This window comes from Rhamphochromis longiceps, linkage group LG15 (assembly GCF_057381845.1).
Source record: "Rhamphochromis longiceps isolate RC_006_pf linkage group LG15, R_longiceps_female_GT1.1, whole genome shotgun sequence".
Classification (NCBI taxonomy): domain Eukaryota; kingdom Metazoa; phylum Chordata; class Actinopteri; order Cichliformes; family Cichlidae; genus Rhamphochromis; species Rhamphochromis longiceps.
This window is the reverse complement of record NC_140571.1, coordinates 32,660,493-32,683,577: the sequence shown is the minus strand read 5'-3', so window position 1 is coordinate 32,683,577 and position 23,085 is coordinate 32,660,493. Positions and strand designations below refer to the sequence as shown.

The window sequence follows — 23,085 nt, the reverse complement described above, 5'->3', positions numbered from 1 at the left end:
TAAAAGGCTGTGCCTCATGTCAGTGTGTCTAGCTTTGCTCCCCGTGTCTCATTAGCCCAAACCCTCTCAGTTGTGTCTCCCTCCTGTTTCTCATTCCTTGATGACTCCCTCAGTGTATCTAAGCCCAGTGTGTCCTTGTGTCAGTGTCGCGTCGTTAATGTCTACTCACCCTCAGTCTATGCTCTGTGTTTTGGTCCCTGATCATCTGCCTGTTAGTTTATACTTTCCCAGTATAGTTTGTCCCCTGTTCAATCTGCAACCTGCAAAAGCTGTTTACTTTGAGTTCAACTTCGCCTAACTGAATCCTGCTTTTTGGGTCCTTCCTCCCTGCCTGCCGGTACACAGCCATGACAGAACAACGCGACCATTACCTGGACCCAGCGGATTCATCCCGGGAGTGTGATCTGTCCCGCATCCACAGCCTGGTCAAGTGGATTTCCCACACTAAGGACGCTAAGGCAATGGCAGTTGGGATTAACGCTATCGAAGCGATCCTGGAGGGAAATCCTCATCTGCGTCCACTAAAGGGATTTATGGGCTTGACGGACCAGCTGCACGAAGCCCAGGAGGTGCTACAAGCTTTTGCCCGCTCCCGGTATTCTGTCCCAAAGCCCCCACAGCAGCAGCAGCGGTGCACGGAGCTTTCCACTACACACCGGCGACTGCCATTTGAGAGGGGAATCTCAATACGGCTGCCACGGAATTCCTCCTCGTGCCATTCTGAGCCTAGCTCACCGGCCTCCTTCCTGGCAGCAATATGGTCAGAGGAGGAGGAGCAAGCCTTCATCGCTCCACCATCACCAGTTTCCTCCGTCACCTCTGTTCCCTCATCAGGGAGGAAACGTCGTTCACCCCGCTGGCACCCCCTAACTCAGCCAGATTCTGGGACTTCTGAGCAGCCGGCTGGGGTGAGTGACAAAAACGCGTCCTCTATCCCATCCGAGGGGGGCGGTTTCATCTTAGGAGACACAAATAACTCTGTTCATGCTCTTGTAGAGTCTAGAACTAAAACAAATAAACTGACGAGTAACTCAGTGACTAAAAATTCAATTAAAAAACTGTGCTTGTTGCTGCCAAGCTTGCATTTCCAGAGACTACTGAGCTAGTGCAGCCCACTCCTCTCTCCGCTGGCAGCTTAGCTGAGCCGCCTCTGCCTCCTGTTTCTGCTTGGAGCCCAGGCAAACTCAGCCAGCCTGCAAAATACTGTTGTTTATCTGTTCACTCAGAACAGAAGCTTCTGAGACAGGCTGTTTCCTCTAAGCTCTTCCAGCCACCATGCTTCAGAGACTCAGGAGGACCTACGCCATCCCTATCTTCACTTAGACCTCAACCACCACCAGCCACTCAGCCATTCCCCACCACTATGCAGGGAGAAAATCTCATTCCTACCCAGGGTGTTTTCCATAACATAGCTGTCTTAGGGGCAGTTAGCCACTCCAGGGCCTCACCAGAGGCTAGGTCTCAGTCCCCAGCAGACTCTGGACCCCTGGAGATTGAGCAGCTCCCTAAGAACTGCTCCGTGCCAGCGCTGCCTGGGCAGAGCCAGTGCCCAGTGCAGCTTCAGTTACAGGTGTCCCTGCCAGAGGTGTTTGCGCCTGCTGGTTCTGTGTTGTCCCTGCCAGAGGCCCCCGTGCCTGCTGGTTCTGCTCTGTGTTTGCCAGAGGCCCGTGCGCCTGCTGGTTCTGTGTTGTCCCTGCCAGAGGCCCCCGTGCCTGCTGGTTCAGCCCTGTGTGTGCCAGGGACCCTGGTGCCCGCTGGTTCTGTGACTGTTTTCGCTGGGGGGCCCGAGGAGCCCGTCCAGCAACCTTCCTCGTCAGCTGGGGGGCCCGAGGAGCCCGTCCAGCCACCAGCTGCTCCACCACCTGCAACATCCACGCCTGCAGCAGCAGTTTCATCCACGCCTGCAGCAGCAGTTTCATCCACGCCTGCAGCAGCAGTTTCATCAGCTTCAGCGTCGCCTGGTCCAGCCTCCACATCAGCTTCTGCCTCGCCTGGCCCAGCCTCCGCATCAGCCTCACCTGCATCAGCTTCAGCTTTGCCTGGTGCAGCCTCTGCTTCAGCTTCTGTCTCTACCTCATCTGGCCCAGCCTCTGCCTCGCCTGGTGCTGCAGGGGCCACGCCGTCCTCAGGTCCCCAACTGCCACCTCAGTGTCGCCGGCCACTTTCCAGGCCTTTGGTCGGACGTCATCAGCGTAGAGGGCGGCACCCTGAACGAGGCCGTCGCTGCCACAGCCTTTGGCGTGGCCGGTCTCCGGACCTGCGCTGCCACTGCCGCCACTGCCTTCCACGTGGCCGGCCTCCGGACCTGTTCTGTCACCTTCGCCACTGCCTTCTGCATGGCCACTCCCCGGATTTGATCCACCGGTGCCTCTACCGTTGCCGTCCGCGCGGTCGGCCCCCAGAATTGTTTCATCGTCGCCGCCGCTGCCGTCCGCATGGTCCGCCCCCTGAACTTTCTTGTGGATTCGTGATGGATCTGGTTCTGTGTTGAACTGTTTTCTTGTTTATGAAATGCTCTGGACTCATGCTCCTTGTTTTCTTCCCTCACGCTCAATTTGAACTTAAGCAGGTCTTCTTCATTATGTCCACATGCACCGAGCTGCTGCAATGGGATGATTAGATAGTTGTGTTAACTACCAGTTGAAGAGGCATACCTAATAAAGTGGCTGGTGAGTGTCTATTTTTCCAACAGAATTCTCTTAACAGTTTTTGTTTAACTTTGTGTACATCATACCAATCATTTTTCCATCTTTGCATTTTTTGCTCTGTAATACAACAACATTGACAATACTTTTTACCAGGCAGTAGACTTAAAGTTCAAAGGGTATAATAGGAAGTATAACAGAAATGATTGCTTGGCTGTTAGTTCTCTAGCTGTTTGTGTCTGCAAAGGGGTATAATCAAGGGTTTAGTGGGGAGGTTCCTCTGCTTAACACTAAACAGTGGGAAAAACATTAAGAGCACAGTGAAACTCAATCAGCAGCATTGTTGTATGGAGCGTAGTGTCACATTCACTCTGTACAGAAGTGAGTGTAGCTCTTTCTTGAATTCTCTGGCATTCAAGTACCCCAAAAGTATACAAACCTGTCAATTATCGTTTTCTACACTTATGTTAATGTTATTAAATTGTTAGTATGTCAGAAGGTTCACAGAATAATGCTAATGCACACAGTTTCTGTTTGTTATCAAGCCTTTTTTAAGCCATGCAACAAAATGTATTGAAACAACCTTCTTACCAGAAGATTTATATTGAGTTGTCCACAAGTTTGATCAGATCTTATGTATTTATTTTTTGTGGTTATCTGAATAATAGTGCAGTCATATGGTCTAACGTAGGTAGATGTTAGACTGTAGACTGTAAGTAGTAGGATGTAAGTTACATTTATTTCTCAGCAGGACAAGCCTCACATCACTTGTCTACTAAATGTTGCACCATAAATTTGTCTTGCTTAAAATATTTGAGAGTTTCCCAGCAGAACAAAGGGGTCTTTGTGCCTTCCAACCCACCACCTCGCTTGGTTTAGCAAACGGTGCACTTCATTAACTAGCACGCTGCATGAAGTTGAATTGAGACAGGAAGGGAGGAGAGAGCTTGGCTTAGCTGCAAAATGTTTTTGGTTTTGGAGCAATAATGAGCATGATCTTTTTGGTCTTTTCATGTCGATGTAAAGTTTTGGATTGGATTGTTTCGACTGGTTGAATTTATCCTCAGAAAAATATTATACAGTTAGGTTTGCTTCGTTTGAAATCCACTGTGACATTTTAGCTCATTTGTAAATCAGATTAAAAATATTCTCTATTGTAAAGTTTATATAGCTAGAGTGAAACATCTTACAGCTGTTCGTGCTCTCTGTGCTATGATAGCAGCTGGTGTGCTTCTGTTGCTGTGTGGTATAAACGGTATACAGTACAGCCTCTGTCAATTCAAAGGTTTTACAGATCATGACATTATTAAAATTAGGTACCTATAACCTCAGATGAACAACTGAACGTGGCAGATTACATGGTGTAATTTTGTGTTTAACAAAAATTCTTCCCTGGTAAGTCTGCTGCCCCAGTGACCTGCCCCAGATAAGTGGAAGGAAATGGATAGATGGACAGAAATTAAGACAAAATGCAGAAGTAGAACACCCTTACTGCTTCCACAGGAATTAAGAAAATAAAAGCAACCATGTTCTGTTAATCAAATGCACTTGATTAACTGAATCTCCGCATGAGCGCCTATATAAAAGCAGAAGTTTTAGCAGTTTGCAGTTTTGGAGAATTCAGGTGTGTGCTAATACGATTGGAAGCAGGAAAGACAGACATGATGCAGCTGTTGTTGTGCATCATTCTTGGAAGCATTATAAAGCCATTCCCAAACAACAGGAAGTCCATCATTCTGCACTGAGAAAGATCATTCACACATCAAAAACACTCAAGACAATTACCAATCTTCTCAAAAGTAGTCATCCCAGAAAAGTCACCCGAGTGCTGGACTGTGCAAAGCTCATGAAACGGCAATAATTGGTGGTATTTGTCATGTGTAATATATGTTTTGTTGTTCATCACAGGTTCTGTTTATTTTGGTAAGAACTAGAGCCGGTTTTATTATGTCCTAATGTTACAGAGGGTGAATTTACTTACCATTACCGTACAAAGGAACTGAATTAATTGACTGTACATATAGGATCCAACTTTGCCAGTTTGGATTGGATCGATATCCGATTCAGTTATTAGTTTAGAACTTCCCTTACTTCCCCTGGAGTAGTAGAGCAGGGCGATATGGCCAAAAATATTTATCACGATATATATTTGAAAATTTGCGATAACGATAGAACTGACGATATAATTGATGCGAGACAAAATACAACTCCACAACATTACTAGCGCAAAAAGACAACCTTCCATTTATTTTCACTTAAACAAGAAGCTGGTTTTTATGTACATTAAAGCTTTATAAAAATGTAACAGTGCAAATGCAAATTCCTTGCTGAAAGTTTAACCAAAAGGCATTTCCAGTAGAAATGGGCTGACATATCCTGAGCATAACCATGTATAATATCCACTGAAGTTAAAAAGAGGTGCTTTGCAACATTAAACTGCAGTGTGCAGTACGTGTTTTTCGGACCATAAGGTGCACGGGATTATAAGGCACATTAAGCGAAACAAAGCAGTCACATAAATCAAACTTTATTAAACTCATTCTTCTTGCTTCCTCCACTTCTGTACCATTGATTCATTAATGTTGAATTCTCTGGCAGCTGCTCTATTCCCATGTTGTTGCAGTATATTAATGACTAACCTCGTATTGTGGATGGATTATCTCAGTTGTTCTCCTGACTGAAGTTTGGTCCGTTTACAGCATCCTGCCATGCGATTGCATTTGTCTCCAACTATCAGGAACCTTCACGTTAACTTTTATAAGTGGAAAAGTGTTAGTGTTCATCCTCCAGCTTCACCGTTTATGTTATGCTAACATAGCTGTGTCGCTAGCGATTACGTCGCACATCATTATATACCAGCTAGACCAACTTCAGTAACCCTACAAACGTCACTGCTGTTTAGTTTCCTGTCTTCATTTATGTTGGAAGTGATAGCAGAGCTGTACGTTTGATTTTTTTCAGAAATCTCTCAGTCAGAACATGCTATATCATGCTTAGGTAACTAGCGAAACTAGCGAGCTAACTTCCGCTAGCTTCCTGCTAACTTCTAAGTCTGTTAAATGTAATAAATTTTGTTTTAATGGATGCCTGGAAGTTAAACTTCATAGTTACACCTGGTAAAGCAGCAATGCTGATCGTTTTATTAAAGATGAAAGAATTTAGACAGTTTTTAACGCTCAGTGATGCTGCAGTGTTCGTTTGACTTGAAGTATACGGAGTTTAGGACCCAGATTACTCCCAGATTTAAGAGCATCTTAGTCCGACAAATACGACAATAACGACGGCCGCTTCCATGTTCTGCAAAAAAATGTGCTTTCCCGTGTATCTGACGGACAAACCCCAAACCAGTTCCACATCACTGAAGTTGCACCATTTTTACAAACCAATTCTGGTTCATCTGTTTCACTCAACAATCGGCCATGTGCGTATGAAAACAAAGGCACTGCGCATGCGCGTTTTACTCATATTCTATCGCGATATTTCATTTTCCTATCATTGCCTAACATTATACCGGTATTACCGTGAACGGTATAATATGGCCCAGCCCTATGGAGTAGGACATAAAGTTTCTTATTTATATACTGTTAGTTTAATTGTAAACACTTTCTGAGCTAATGCTGGAAGGGGCATACTGTCACAGCTAGCTAATCCACATGAGATAACGAGTACATGTTAACTAACAACATTGACAGTGTTTATAATGAAGAGAAATGTTTATAGCCTAAATGCTATAAGATTAATAAAACTATATGTTCTTGCTAAGAAATAAAATGCTTGCATCAGAAAGAAACATCAGATAAAGATCAGCTCCATCGTGAAGAAACAATATTTACTAAATAAATAAATACGTTCTCCTAAGAAACCGGTTCTACAGTCTGGCCTTTTGTCTCAGAGACTGTTTCCGGATATGTCCACTACTTATCATGAATGCCAAGTCTGCTTTCTGTTTCTATTCTGGATGGTGAGGTGAAAGTCAAAAATAATCCATTTAGGTGATGATGAAAACCTTCAGGAAATCAATATTTGAAGGAGTAAGCACAGCAGGTTCTGATGTAGATCAAGAAAGTGAAACCTGCAATTTTTAGTCCATGCTGGTTCTTTTCCTTAAGCGTCGAGTTCCTACACTCAGCTCTACACAGGCCGCAGGTTGCATAACATGGCACTAAGGTTCTACAGCTTTAAACCTGTGTGACATAAACAGTCTGTGTTTAGATAATGCTTGGGCAACCTGGGTAAATCTGCTGGTTGGCTGTCAGAGATGATCTCGCCTGTGTACGTTGAATTCAATACGGTGGGGTTTATGGACGGAGGGAGTGCAGGTAGAATGAAAAACAGGAACTTCTCTTTTTGCATGCAGCAGTGAACTCCAGACTGTCGGCTGCTGTGTTTGTTTTATTATTGAGAGAACCATTCTCTTATCACGCATTCTCTTGACTGTGCATAACAGGGTTGGGTCAGGTTTGGTTTTGAACTGTTTGAACAATATTATAATGCAAAACTACTAGAAATGTCTCACTGAGAAATTTATATCTAATTAATATTTTAAGCATTATTTTAAGAACAAGTTGGCAGTTCTTGATGTATTTTTTCTGACATTTCATTTTGTGATGTCAGTTAGGTGAACATAATAAACTACTCGCTAACTACAGAATATGGAGTGTAATACAAAAGTTTTGTCTTGCGTCAAAAAATATATGAAACTGAATCTAAACTGTATCTGATGTTTTAGGTTGTATTTGCCTAACAAATAGTGGCAGGTTCTTATTTTTATATTTTGGAGGCATAATTTTTGGGGGGTGGGCAGATGTATTTACTTAAATCATTGCTGAGAATCAGGAACACGTGGATTGTAAGCAGGCAAGCTTTAACCAATCCAGCCGTTTAGGTCAAATTATAGAAACCATTGCAGAGTCGGTGAGAACCCTACAGGTAAAGGGTGCAAAAAACCTCTGCAAAAAATTTAAGTTCCTGTTCCATTTTTTTTTCTTAAAAAACACTGTTGAAACAAAGTGTTTTGCCAATGTTAGGCATTAGGTACACTGTAAAATCTAATTACCGTAGTTCCCAGAACTCAAAATTAAGGAAACTCGTTGCCTCAAAAAAACTAAGTAAAGCTTACTTAAGATGACAATTTGTGGTAACCTGAATATGATTAAAAATAATTAACAACACTTTTTGTAATGATGTTAAAATGAGCCCAACTTTTATTTTCAAACACAACAAAGTATAACAGCCAACATACTGGGCACTGTTCTGCTGAACAACCATCAATTATATTGCCATCACTGTTATAATCTTACAATGAAAGTCTCAGATGTAATTATTCTGAAAATAAGTTTAGGCCTACCTCAAGTTTGTTTTGTACTTACTTATATGATCAAAATAAAATATATTTATTGTTCTGTCACAAGTGCAGTCTCTAATTTAAACAACACATTTGTTTTGCATTCCAACACATGAGCTGGAATGTTGTATTATTTTAAGGATGGCTTGTTTCCAGTCGAGGCATTACTTCCTGAATGACTATCATGGATCGAGGCGATCCAAATGTAAGTGCAGAAGAAAGTCTTTAACTTCCCTTAAGTACAGTGGCAGTGGATGTGGGTTGGCTTAGCAAAGTCGTACTAAAACATTTGACAGATTTTCGAGCGCCGTGTACCACATAAAATCGTTTCCAGGTCAGTAAACACAACCAGAATTCATACATAAGGCACACAGGATTATAAGGGGCACTGTCGATTTTCAGAAAAATCAAAGGATTGATTTTAAGTGTGCTGTATTTTCCAAACAACACGGTAATAACGACGGCACGCTAGCATGCTCTACCAAAAATAGTGCTTTGTTGTGTATCTGACGGACGAAAGCTAAACCAGCTCCACACCACTGAAGTTGCAGCATTTTTACAAACCAATTCTGGTTCATCCGTTCCATTTAGCGATCTGCTTTCGCTCTTCTCATTCTGCGTCGCCGCCATGTGCGTATGTAAACATAGGCACTGCGCATGCGTGTTTTACCCATATTCTATCGCGATATTTCATTTTCCTATTGTTGCCCAAAATTACACCGGTATTACCGTGAATGGTATGATAGAGATTGACAGACCACATGACTTTCGCGCATTGCATGCCGGGAACTCGTGGCAAAACAATCCAAGTACCGCATCAAATGCAAGCATTTGCAGCACCGCAAAACGTTCATTCTCCGGTTCCAATACCTTCTTGGTTTTTCTTTGCCCCCCAAAAAAGGTATGTACAAAACGAAGGAGAACAATGCCGGACTGTACAAAGACAGACTCGATGAAAAGGCAAAGAAAAGATACGAGGAAAAAAATCAAAGGAGTGAAAGGGTCAGACCCTTACGAGCACACAGAGGGACAAAATACGTTAGCGTGCTGCCCAACTTTCAGCACGCTCATATTTATAATTATACGGTTCTTGGAGTGAGTGCATACACTCATGAAGTTTAGTAACTTCAGGTCACTGCAACAAGCCCAGGTACAGTTTACCGACGGATGGGTACAGGACCTTGAAATGCACCGTGTAGAACGAAAGACCATCATACAAACAAAGGTAAGTTTACCAGTCTTACAAATCGTCTTCATAAATACTAGGGGTGCAACGATACACAAAATTCACGGTTCGGTTCGGTTCGATACTTTGGTGTCACGGTTCGATATTTTTTCGATACAAAAAAATGTTCATGCCTTTTTAATTTGTCATTTATTAAAATTATAAATATATATTTTAACTCAAAAGTACAGTTTTTAAATTTAACCCTAACCCTTGTGCGTGTTTTTTATTTTGACAGCGAATACGCACCTGCGGACCACTTATGTGCAGCCCTGGTTATTTAGCTCGTCATATTGCAGCCACAGAAATTCTTTTGTCCATGAAACCATAAAGCTGCACTTTCTTTTTGCCTTATAGTCTGATTTGTCATAACTTTTCCGTTTTGTGGTAAGCTTTTCTTTGGCTGTCACTTCTTCACCCTGACCTGTCTTATTTGGCTCAGCAGAACTAAAATATATATCTGTCTGTGAAGGTTCTCAGTCATCCAGGTCATCGTAGTCAAATATATATCCTGCTGCTTTTACACACGCACTCACATAAGCTCACCGATTCTCTGTGCGATCAACCTCTCACATGTTTAAGCTGCGGGAGATTTCACTTGTCATGTTTGCATAGTAAGCTAACAATTAATAAGACGATGTCAGAGGAATTGGTGCGCAAATTATCATCACTCACAGATCAGTGCTGTCGCTCTCTATACACAGTTCGCGCGATTGCAAAGTGAAAGCAAAAAAACAAGCGCAAATTCAAACGCGATTTCAATATGTCACATATTGACAGTGGCTCACCGATGCCAATGACATAATTACCCAGCTACATTTCCGAAAGAATGCAAAAGCATTGACATATATTTTTCCTTCCTACAATAGCCCGACGGGCAGGGCAGAGATAGATTTTGGTAGCCCGACTGAAAAAATCGCTAGCCCCGGGACGTTGGGCTAGCGATATTGCAAGCCCTGTATCTGATTGAGGAATCACTCATCTTTGGAAAAGAGAGTTTATTACAGAGAAATGTCTCTTTCCAAAATAAAAGCTATACTATACGCTTCTTCTGGGCTATATTCTCAGCAGCATATTAAACATATAAGGAGAATCATGTGCAATAATCCTTTCTGTCATCGTTGTATTTTTACTCAGTTGTATATAGTATTTGTATTTGTATTTGTATTCTATTTTTATCTTATTGTATATTTATTTTATTTTATTCTACTGTATATAGTATTTTATTTTATTCTATTCTGTACAGTTGTGTACTGTATTTATTCTTATTGTATTCTAATTTTTGCCTCATAACTTTTGCACTGTCCACTTCCTGCTGTGACAAAACAAATTTCCCACGTGTGGGACTAATAAAGGTTATCTTATCTTATCAGCTGTCTAAATGACTCGGCTAAAGTTAGTAGCATGCTTGCTTGTTTTTTTTCTGCTTCCACTTGTCTTTGTACTAGGATGATGTCGGTGTAAATGTGCAGTCATATTCGTTGTGTTCCCACTAGTGCTTTCAGGTTAATCTCGTTGAAATGACCTTAACGCCACAACACGGCAAATCTCCGTTAACGAGCTACCGCCGATCGCCCCGTGCATGGGGCTAGACGGCCAACACGTTAACGAGCTAACTGCGCTAACACACTAGTTCCCACCCATGTAATTGAGCATTGCATGGCACATCCAACATACTGTTTTACTTTAGTCCATGACTCACTTACCTTCAGGGTCATACGTCACATGAAAACCAAAATAATTCCAAACACCAGATCTGAATGAGGGTGGGGAAGGTCCATGTTGCAAGGAGAGCTTAACTTCTGTCTCGCTAGCTTGCCCTGCGCTCTTCCTTCTGACGATGCTGTCTGTGTTGAGCGCTCAGTGGATCTGCGTTGGACTACTCCGCCTAGGCTGCACTGTCGACCCTAGGCGGAGTAGTCGAACGCAGATTCACTGAGCGCTCAACACAGACAGCATCGTCAGAAGGAAAGTTGATAAAATAAATTACAAATTTTGTATTGTTCGATACATATGCGTACCGAACCGAAAGCACTGTATCGAACGGTTCAATATCGATACGAATATCGTTGCATATATATATAGTTAATTAGTTAGTTATGGCTATGGATTGAAAACACCCCCCACACCCTACCCCACCCCTAACGGCTGCACCTCCCGAAGAATTTTGTCTGGGCTCTTATCTCCCTTTTTTATTTCAAACAATCAACAGAAAATTTCACAGACATAGTTTTATGTAAGGTTTTTAAGGCTGTGGTGTTAATTTTTAAGTAACATGAGCCCAGCCGCAGCAGCAATGCTAGGCTAACACTAACTAGCTAGCAAGATTATAAACCTGATGCTAAACTAAGAGAAGCCACAAAATCAGTTTGAATAAGAGTAAACATTTACTCACCAAGTCAGTGTATCAGCTAAAGATCCACAGCAATGACAACAATAATATCCTGAGCTGAGCTTTTCCAGGTTTGCTCAACATGTTCCATAACAAACGCTGGCACCATGAACATGCGGACTGATCCGCGAGGGAGGAGGACGGTAGTGACGTGGCATTTTCAAAACACATCTTTCATCCTTCCGCACTGAGAAGCAAAACTTCCATCATACTTAGTTTTTCTAAGTTAAGACAACTCAAATAAATTGAGTTTATCACCGTTTTTTGCATCAAAAGTACTGGTAACTTATTTAAATCGAGTTCTAATAACAAATTGATAAAAACTGAGTTCAGCCTATTTAATATTTTTAATTAAACACAATATTACATTTTACAGTGTACACTCAAAAAAATGAAACGTTGACTTTAATTAAAATTATTTTGTCAACAGGTTCCACGAAATTGAATTATGTTAGTTTAAAGCAAAAATCTTTAGTTCATCTAATTTAAAAAAACTACTTAAGATTAACAAGACATATTTAAGACTAACTAAATCAAGTTATGTTGTATGAACATAGATGATATATTTTCAGGTTAGATAGTTTAGATTAGTTACTTCAACACATTTCTTATTTGTGGCAGTAAAATGTTAAATTTAAGTTAGATTAATTCAAATATTATATTTTCAGCCACCTTGTGCTTTATTAATTAGTTTTACATAAATCTATTTTGTCAACAGGTTCCACACAAATGAATTAAGTACATCCAACTTATTTTTTTAAATTTATTTTATTGCCAACACATTCAGTGAGCATTTGTGTAAACCCAGTCCAAAATAAAACACAACAGCTCATTAGGGTTAGTAATTAACAGTATGTAGACAGATGCAACATCAAGACTTTAAATTAAATGTCTGTATCTACCAGAAATAGAAGAAAAAAAAACGCATTGAAGATCACATAACACATTGATAAGATGACACTTGAGTTATGCACATGTGATGCTAGTAAGGTCTGTGAGTGTTTTTTTCTTTTAGTGTCTAAAATGGATAGCAAAGTTGCTATTTGCAATGATTGCTTAGGGTCAGTCCAGTAACACAATGCCAATGAAGTGCTTTCCTTTAACAATGCAAAGTGAAGTGTCCACCTCAACAGCCACAATTTAAAAAAAAAAAAATGTAACAACAATAATAATAATAATAATAATAATAATAATAATAATAATAAATAGTCCACTGATATTAGCAATCAAAGAAAATTACGTCACCATCCCAAATAAAACTTTAACAAAACATGCCAACATTATGGTCTAACAATAAAACAGCTTGTCAGCGTTCAGTTTTTTTGCAACAGCACAGCAGTAACCATTTAACACTTGCCACTGTCAACATTTATTTTACCAGTGTTTGGGCAAAAAACTTCAGATGGAAACATTTTAACATGGAAACAATTGTTCGTCTTTAAAAGTCCACAAAATATACATTCATCCTGCATTCCCAACTTGGATGATCTGATATCCTCGTGTTGGTGTTGTTCCCAGACCATCATGAAAATGTTGTTCCAGGTTCAACATTGCAAGTGACCAATCACATTGTTGTGACGTTATTCTATTCCAAGCCATTCGTGCATTTATGAAATTCCAATGTTGCAAGGACAATATCAATTCTGCTTACTGTTTATTAAAGGGTTACGGTTAGGGTTAGGGTCAGTTGATCGGCGGACAGAGGCGGTTTCACGCAGCTTAAGTACAGTTTTTTGTTTTACGCCGGTTTTTCCCGAAGTCGCAAAAGTATGACGTCACAACATTCTGATTGGTCACTTGCAATGTTGATCCTGGAACAACATTTAGTATGATGATCTGGGAACAACACCAACACGAGGATATCAGATCAACCTCCTAACTTACCCTTAATTTTAGTATGTATTGCAATTACCTTTACAATGCACACAATGTAACACAAACTGAATATGAACATATTTCCACCTCATAACAATATGCCTTGAACGCTAATATACACACCACCCTTCAACATTTCTGGTGCAGTATCATCTCTCAATTAAATCCTTTAAATCTCAATACTTTTGATTGTCTCTTAGCTTTCAGTCTTGAGGTTAACTGAGATTCAGTGCATATATCCCACCCATTAAGAGTGCACATGCAGAGGCCAGGTCTTCCAGGTCATGCAGGACACACTAGATGGTTATACCCACTGTAGGGTAATTTCCAATAAACCAAGTTCAAAAAAGAAGAGTCTATGGCTGACGCGTGTTCCTGGTTTCCAAAAGAAATGCTTCCAGTTGCATTATGATTTGAAGACTGTTTATTTATTACAAACGGAAGATGTAACAATGAACTCCTTCCTAAAAAGCATGAAAGTTCCAAAAAATAGCAGTTATCCAGAACTAGCTGTGCACACGGTCAGAAAACCGTGAGACTCCTAACCTCTCTGTCCATGCTCCTCCCCTTCCCTCTCACACAGGGTTTCATGCTACTATTGCACTTACATAATTAAAGTGAGAGGTACCCCCTTTTAGGTTCCAATCCCAAAACAGTGACTTAAAATTACTTTATGTAAACACATATATTTTCACATTTATTAATCCTGAAAAGATGACTTATGTAATGAATCTATGAATTATAAAACAAACATGAACTCAATCGTAAATAAAAATATAAAGCAGACGTCTGGCGCTTACACCCACATCGGCTGGAGGAGTGCTGGCATCAGCTCTTTCGATGGTAAAGATAGCAAGGGTAATTTGTTCCAGCTCCCTCTGAACAGCTGTAGCTTAGACACAAAAACATAGAAAAATGGCATCCAGTTTTAAAAAAAGAAAGAAAAAGGGCCAAAGCTACCCTTTAATGACGTAAACACAATATTAGGAACATGCACCCCAGTGCGCCACTATTTTAGACTACAGATTCAACGATAAATATAAATAGTTTGGGTATACAAGAAGATTTCCCAAAACATTTAAACAGGTTCCATGCAAATTACAACAACAACAACATTACAACATGCAACAACATTAGTTATTCAAAATTTGGTTTAATACAGATAAAAAACTAAACTAAAATTACCAACCAATTATTCTTTGAAGAGGATGCTTGGGTCTTCATTCAGGTAAAAAGGTAGTGCCCTGAGGACACACTCCCTCCCCTTTTCAATGGTTTCCTTCTGTAGAGAGTGGCAGAGATACAGGAAAACAGATATACTTTAGGATGACAGAAACTCACGTTATACGCAAAATGAATGACATATCCACTGCACAGATAGACATGTACACAAGACCAACTAATCATCACATGGACATGAATAGTTAACCTGTTGGGCAGGGTTTCCACCACATTATATATGTCCATAATGGAGGTAAAGACAAACTAATACATCATCTTTTTTGCATTCAAAACATAACATAAAAACATTCACTTCTGGTTTAACCTAAATCAAGGGATCAGATTTTACATATGTTTAGGTAATTTAAATTTTCCAACGTTTTGAGTACCAAACTTTGTCTTGCTTAATATAAATGTAAGTGCACTGTGCAGCTACCATACACTAGCTGTTTAAATTTGAAAATGATCTTATTAGCCATAATATTTTGCTACCAACAGAATAACGCACCTGTGTGGCTGGGGCCAAAGTTTGTCTAATTTTCTTCCCTGCAACGCCTCCTTTTTTCTTGAAGACTTTTATGAGCTGGTCAGTGTATTGGTCAAGTTGTGTAAAAAGCCTTGGAACATGTGCAGCAGTAGTAATCCTCACATATTCTGCTTCCACCTGAAAATATGTCAACAAACACAACATACTGTACTGTAAATATACATACTATATGTACACATATACAAACTAAAACTAATGTAGTAAGACCTCATTAAAGCTATAATTTTAACACAAACATTTACACAAAATGCTAATGGAGCCATTACAGCTTTTATTGTTATTTATCAAGTTCCAAAAAATATTGATCACAGCTGATCTGAAAAGAATTTCATGCCTCAGGCCCTTGAACTGCAACCTTTACCATGGTTCAGATGTGGAGAAGAAATAACAGGGGCATGGGATGGGTCACAAAAGAAAACTTAACTTATAAAACAGTTTTGTTTTTAAAAGTATAACAGTTCACATACCACATACAAGCTCAGCAATACCACATACACCACATCAGTATAGGAGGGAGCAGGTAAAGGCAGGATCTGAGATTTATAAAGAAAAAAAAAAATTAATTCCTTAATTTCAAGAAGCAAATTATTGTTTGAATTACAACTAAATAAAATACTACTCAGAAGAAAAGCAAGAGATTGACACTGCCGTGTGCTAACTTTCTATAGAAGCAATTATCACCAGGTCTGTCGACCTCCATTGTCTGTCCACTCATATGTCTTGAATAATTTTATTAAAAAAATTAAGTGTGTACTTTCACAAACTGTAATTTATAACTACATTGATATGTATAACTCCGCTAGGAAACATGCTGTATTTACAGAACATTTTTACATAATACAGATTACTGATAGAGCAGAACAATGGTGTCACAGTGGCTTTCGCCCTTGACTTTTTGGATTTTAAATGTCACTTTATGCTATCCTTGCTATCCTATTCGATATTTCCGACTCTCGGATTACAGAAAAGGAATCCCAAGAAAGCAAATGGAAAAATAACCCCTTGAAAGAATAACCCCATGAACCCCTGTAGCTAATCCCTTAATAAAACAAAAAACAATAAAAATGTTTCTTACACAGTCCACAAAATAAGCATGTCCAGGACCCAGTAAAACTAATGTAAAACAAGCACACGCAAACGATATAACATGTCTTGTAAGACAAACGCAAAATATAACCATGCTGGACATATAGATACTACACAACATAGTCAAAGAAAAAAGTGGTCTTACCTCTCAAAGAAACAGCAGCTTGGCGCCAAAACAGCCTTTTTCAGTTAAATTTGAAGTCTTGCGCATGAGCAGGCACAAGCCGTGAAACCTTCTTGTTCTGCGCGGTTTCATTACAACTGTTTTTGCATTACTGCCACCTTGTGGATATACAAGGTATATCGATCCTAATTGACTTAACTTAAATGTTATGCGATCAAGTAACACATTAGTATTATGTACGTTGAATAATAGACACAATTACGTAGACTTGATTAGAAAAACATATGTTAACTTAACAAAAACATATATTTTAAGTAAAATGAAAATAAATAATTAATATACACTGAACAATCCACCTCATTCATTTTTTTGAGTGTAGGTACTCAAGTTTTTCACCTTAAAGGATCACATGTGAAGGCTATAGAATCATTAGCTCACGCTGGGCGCCGAACTAGCCTATTCTATTAACAATGGGTATTACAGGGCACTGGTTTAGCTCAGTGGGATGACCAGGTGACCATATGCCGCATTGGTTTATGGTCGGCTGGCCTGGGTTTGAATCGACTCGCGGCCTTTTGCTGCATGTCTTCCCCCTGGTTTCCTGTCAGTCTCTACTGTCCCTATCAAATAAAGCTGAAAAGGCCAAGTTAAAAAAACAAAAACAAAGGGTGTTAAATCTACTGGGTAAATGAAGTTCTGATTATGGTATGGTATGTCACCTCTCTGTGACATTACTAAGGGCTCTCTGTGGAAAGCCTTCTTGTCACAGGTGACAAAGAAAGCCAAAAACATGATAGATCTGGGCAGTGTGGTACAGCATCATTGGTTGGCCGAGTCTGTTGGCACTTTAAGTATGGTCAGGAAGCTGAGCGTAAACTTTAGGAACCCCCAAATGAATCCAGCACAGGATACACTTCTGATATTAAATTTTATTTGTTGAGTCAAATGTGTTATGTTTTCTCTTGTTGACAGATAATAGCATCTCAGCAAATAAGATGATTTGTGTTCACTTAGCCAGATTGTCTTTTAATTATAATCTGTTCTCATAGTCATTATCTTAGGAACTGGAGAAATGGGGAGGTGTAAACAGCTCTGACAGTCTTTTTATATTATGATGTTATGACTGAGTTTCTTTGTAGTCTATTACCAAATACTTACAAAGTAAGTAGCCAGTGAACAGTTGTTGGTGGATGAGCAAAACATAGCAAAAACTGAATAAGTAACGGCCAAGTATGGTTCTGTTAAAATATGAAATAATTTCTTTTTTTTGTTCCAATTTTTATCAAAGTGCGCCAAAATCTGTCATGGCTTATTTATTTTCACCCACCTGCTGTTTCACATCTGTTCCCTTCATTATGTTTGACCTTCATGAATTGAAACATTGTTCCTGGATTTTATTATTTCCATAAAACGAGCTGTTTCCCCTGTTGGGTCACAATGGCTTTTGTTTAGCTAAATGTCCTGCCCTCATAAACGTTCCCTTCTGGCATAGCAGCACTTGTGGGCACACAGACGCCAGATAATATAACTGAAGGATGTTATTTTGTTTTCGTTAGCCTTCCTTCATGTTTAGATAAGTGTGCAATCGTTCACGCAGTAATAATGATCTACTCCAAGAACATTCCACAGTAATAAAGTGGCTGAAGGGTAGAAATATAATATTATGGGCTTTTATAATCTCTGACTGCCTTATTGATGAGACGGGCTTGTGTGTTTTCTGGCCCACGTCGGCCAGTCCTGGCAATCGCTGTGCAAACAGGAACATACTTTAGTTGTATTTGTACAGGGTGTTGGTAGCTGATGGTTGCTAGGGGCAAAATGAGTGCTGGTGTCCTGCTGTCCTCGAAAGGGGTGGCTTTTCTTTCATGATTAAGATTCATCTAAAGAAATAAAACCTGGTAAAGCACAGAGCATACATGCACAGGGACAGCTGTTGTTGTGGTAAGGAAATATTCTTCTGATGTGATGCATCATTAGTTATAGGTGCAGCTGCATCCTACTCTCTAGTCAGTAGTATTTATACTGTAAGAACACCAAATGGCTGCTGCTCTGCTGCCGTCTGGCTCAGCCTGTAGCCGCCACTTTTGTTCTTTGTGGAGGGAGAAGGCCCGGCCCATCACCCCCCGTAGACAGAGTTGCAGTGTTTGTCTCTAACCAGTGGCAGGCACGAAGCAGCCTGAAGTGGATCTATTGCCTGCCAGCCACACAAGAAAAGTGGTTATTCAGTCCTCACAAGCAGCAAGATCCAGGGCACAACTGCTTTTCTTGTGGCCTTTTGTTGCTCGCCAAACCTTCTGTCAGTGTTATGCACTTTGAGACGCTAATGTGAAGTCTGAGATGTAGCCAAAACAGACCATCGAGGTCAGGTGAAATCTATCAGATTAATTCTAGTTTAGTCTTTCGAAAGAATGTGTCAGTCAGTATTAGTCATAATAATGTTTAGCAGTAGGAATTCAAACATTCCAGCTCCCTACCAAGTACAAATACCAGTCACCAGTCACCCGTAACAAGCACTTCTTGGTGCTGTGTAGCTGCACAGTACCAGTTCCACATTCAAACCAGAAACCTTCTTACTGTGAGGCAGCAGTACCACTCATGCCACCATCATGCAACCACATTTTTAGGTAAAATGTGAAACTAAAAGTTGATTTCTTGGAACAGAGCTATGAGTGGTTTACAGAAATGTGATCCCAGATACTGAATAACAGCTGCACTAGAAACAAAGCAATGGTTTCATTCTAACCCACTGCTGACAATGGTAGATGTCCTGTCTTAGACGTCAGATGCAGAATAGATGGAAATTCAAAATGTCATGTGATGCTCAATGACGTGCACCCAGTTGGTTCTCGGGTGAGCTTGTTCGAAGTGGACTAAATCTGGTTTAGCTTCACATATTTAGAAACCACTGAGTGGGTTTTGCTTTTTTTTCTTTGACCTATTTCACTTTGAAGGCCAAACAGTCAGATCTTTGGTTCTGTGTATTCTGTGTGGATAACACTGTACCTACCAGGACTGTACGGTGTTTCTCCAACAACAAACCTTGGATTACCCCAGAAATTAAAACCGTCCTCAAGCAGAAGAGGAGGGCCTTCAAATCCAGAGACAAAGAGGAGTTGAAAAGGGTGCAGAGAGAGCTGAGGGGACTGATAAGGAATGGGAAGGAGAGCTACAGGCAGAAGATGGAGAACCAGCTTCAACAAAACAACGTTGGTGAAGTCTGGAGAGGCCTCAGAACCATCTCGGGCCACAAACAGCAGAACTCTCTGCCTGGGAGGGATGTGAGATGGGCAAATGAACTGAATCATTTCTTCAACAGATTTGACTCAGCCATGAGGCAGTCTGCAACATCGGCTGCAGACTCACCCACCCCCACTGCTGCTGTTCCACCTCAGACACTTCACACCTCCTCTATTCACCCTGCTCACTCCCCCCCACCCCCAACAACAGCATCCAATACACACTCAACACAAGGCTCCAGCCTGTCTCTCTCAACCACCCAGGTTAGGAGGGAACTGAGGAGGATTAATGGCAAGAAGGCAGCGGGTCCAGATGGCATCAGCTCGAGGGTCGTCAGGTCCTGCGCGGACCAACTGTGTGGGGTGATGGAGCACCTCTTCAACCTGAGCCTGAGGTTGGGAAGAGTCCCACAGCTCTGGAAAACCTCCTGTGTTGTACCAGTGCCAAAGACTTCACGCTCCAAGGACCTCAACAGCTACAGGCCGGTGGCTCTGACATCCCACCTGATGAAGACCCTGGAGCGGTTGGTCCTGGCTCAGCTTCGGCGCCTAATAAGCTCATCACTGGACCCACTTCAGTTTGCCTACCAGCCTGGCATTGGAGCGGATGATGCCGTCATTCACCTCCTACATCGTTCCCTCGCTCACCTGGAGACCGCTGGAAGCACTGTGAGAATCATGTTCTTTGATTTCTCCAGTGCCTTCAACACCATTCTTCCCTCGGTTCTAAAGGACAAGCTGGTGAACTCTGGAGTGGACCATCACCTCACTACCTGGATCCTGGACTACCTCACCGACCGACCACAGTATGTGAGGACTCAGGGCTGTGTGTCGGACAGGGTCGTCTGCAGTACGGGGGCCCCACAGGGAACGGTTCTGGCTCCGTTCCTCTTCACCATCTACACTGCAGACTTCTCCCACAATTCCACCCAGTGCTTCCTGCAGAAGTTCTCTGATGACTCTGCAATAGTCGGCCTCATCACTGATGGGGACGACAAGGAGTACAGAGGTCTGACCCAAGACTTTGTGGACTGGTGCCAGCTGAACTACCTCCAGATCAACGCCAGTAAAACCAAGGAACTGGTGGTAGACTTCCGCAGGCACAAGCATTCTCCACTGCAACCACTGAACATCCAAGGTATGGACATTGAGGCTGTGGACAGCTACAGGTACCTTGGTGTTCATCTGAACAATAGACTGGACTGGACTCATAACTCAGACGCCCTCTACAGGAAAGGGCAGAGCAGGCTGTACCTGCTGCGGAGACTCAGGTCGTTTGGAGTGGAGGGCCCACTCCTGAAGAAATTCTATGACTCTGTTGTGGCTTCTGCTATCTTTTATGGCGTGGTCTGCTGGGGCGGCAGCATCTCTGCTGGGGACAGGAAGAGACTGAACAGGGTGATCCGAAGGGCCAGCTCTGTTCTAGGATGCCCTCTGGACCCAGTGGAGGTGGTGAGTGACAGGAGAACGGCGGCTAAGCTGTCATCCCTGATGGACAACATCTCCCACCCCATGCAGCAGACTGTGACAGCACTGAGCAGCTCCTTCAGTGGGAGACTGCGGCACCCACGGTGTGGGACGGAGAGATTTCGCAGGTCTTTCCTCCCCACTGCTGTCAGACTCCATAATAAAGACTTTAACTGATCAAGCACACACATCCATACATATGCAATAATACTAAGTGCAATAATCCTTTCTGTCATCGTTGTATTTTTACTCAGTTGTATATAGTATTTGTATTTGTATTCTATTTTTATCTTATTGTATATTTATTTTATTTTATTCTACTGTATATAGTATTTTATTTTATTCTATTCTGTACAGTTGTGTACTGTATTTATTCTTATTGTATTCTAATTTTTGCCTCATAACTTTTGCACTGTCCACTTCCTGCTGTGACAAAACAAATTTCCCACGTGTGGGACTAATAAAGGTTATCTTATCTTATCTTATCTTATCCCTCTTTTTCCCATTTACTTTACACATAATGATCAATTTATGTAGTGAAATGTGGGCAAAAGTTTGTAGTTCAGCTTTTATTCAGATACTCAGTGAGTTTAAAATCAGCAGGTTTTTGCAGCAGAAAGCTGTTCAATGTGGTGACGATTTAGGGCGAGCCCACCATCCCAGCACGTGTGGCCTAAATGGCCTGGTCACAAGATTTTCTGCAATTTAAAGTTTTTTTCCCAGAGGACCTCTGGATTTCTCCCAGGATTATAGACGTGCGTGATTGTGACCTGTGTTAGTGTTTTCCCAGGACTCTGTGTTATTTTGTCAGCAGGTTGCAAAGTGAAGCTCCCTGTGAAAAACTTTATTTACACGAGAGATAACCATATTTTGTACATACACCAGTGCATCTCGTGCTGTTTTGTTCCTGTCATGTGAAGCCAAGTAGAGAAATGGTTGTTACTTCATGTTGCCTTTGATAGTGGGTCAATGAAGGGTGGCCATGGTGTTTGGACTGGTAAATTTTACACCGTCAACCACTTCCTTTACTCAGATATTGGCAGTATATTCTTACCTACAGCAGATGAGCAGAACAATGTTTTGTGACCTGTGACACTCAAGAACCAGTTTCCCTTTGTGAATTGTGAAGTTAGACTACCAGGAGATTCAAACCAGGAACCTTCTTGAGGTGACAGTGTCAATCAACATGAATCCATAAATCTTCTTTTACCAACCAGGTTTATTGTGGGGCAAACATGTGACAAATTTTTTGTGTGTACATCCCTGGTTACTCACGAGAACATGTTTGTATCCCTGGGGCTTTACAAACACACTGGGGACATTTTCTTCCTTGCCAAACATTTATAAAAGTATAGCTTGTGCTGTTTGCTAATCTGCATTGTTTACATGTATGTTTACTTGCTAGCGGTGTTTTTCTGGTTCTTTGAGCACTCAAAACGCTTTAAATAACAAGTCTTATTCATACACACATTCACACAGACTTACACGATGAATGAATTGGGAGCAATCAGAGTTTAGCATCTTGGCCAAGGATGCATGGCCTGCAGATTTTAGCAGCCAGGGATTAATACAGCACACGTCCATTTGATGCTGTGTTTGTTTACAATGTGTCTAAAGTGTAAGCTAAGCCTGAACCTCACTTAAGTGCTGATATGTTGAATGTAAATAGGATAATGTGTATTTTGTGACTTATTTTAGCAAATGTGGCTTCTGTCATGTTTTTTTTTTTTCCTTTGTGGAGGAAACTTTTGGGGGGTATTTTTTGTGTTTGTACAACTTTTGCTAAATAATTGTTTAAATTAACTAGTTAACAAGTTACCATGAAGCCATTGCTTCATGCTCCAACCTCTCCACGTCTGGGCTGGAGTCTGTCCCAGCTGTCAGTTAACATATCAAAATCATCAGGAGTTAACCTATGGGAGT

At 41.2% G+C, this 23,085-nt stretch overlaps 1 protein-coding gene and 1 long non-coding RNA gene across 3 annotated transcripts in view; one reads left to right on the top strand and one right to left on the bottom strand.

Annotated features, from left to right (window-relative positions):
* The window catches only part of cdk19 (cyclin dependent kinase 19), an 83,752-nt gene that overhangs the window by 13,922 nt on the left and 46,745 nt on the right, over nucleotides 1-23,085 (top strand). The window lies entirely within an intron of this gene.
* Nucleotides 12,356-16,802, bottom strand: LOC146652955 (uncharacterized). Of its 2 annotated transcripts, none has more exons than XR_014907647.1 (5): nucleotides 16,481-16,802; nucleotides 15,717-15,782; nucleotides 15,211-15,366; nucleotides 14,671-14,763; nucleotides 12,356-14,373 (listed from the first exon to the last, which is right to left on the bottom strand). It is a non-coding gene; the product is annotated as an uncharacterized LOC146652955 (long non-coding RNA). The 2 variants fall into 2 exon arrangements; XR_014907648.1 differs by lacking the exon at nucleotides 16,481-16,802 and adding an exon at nucleotides 16,325-16,467.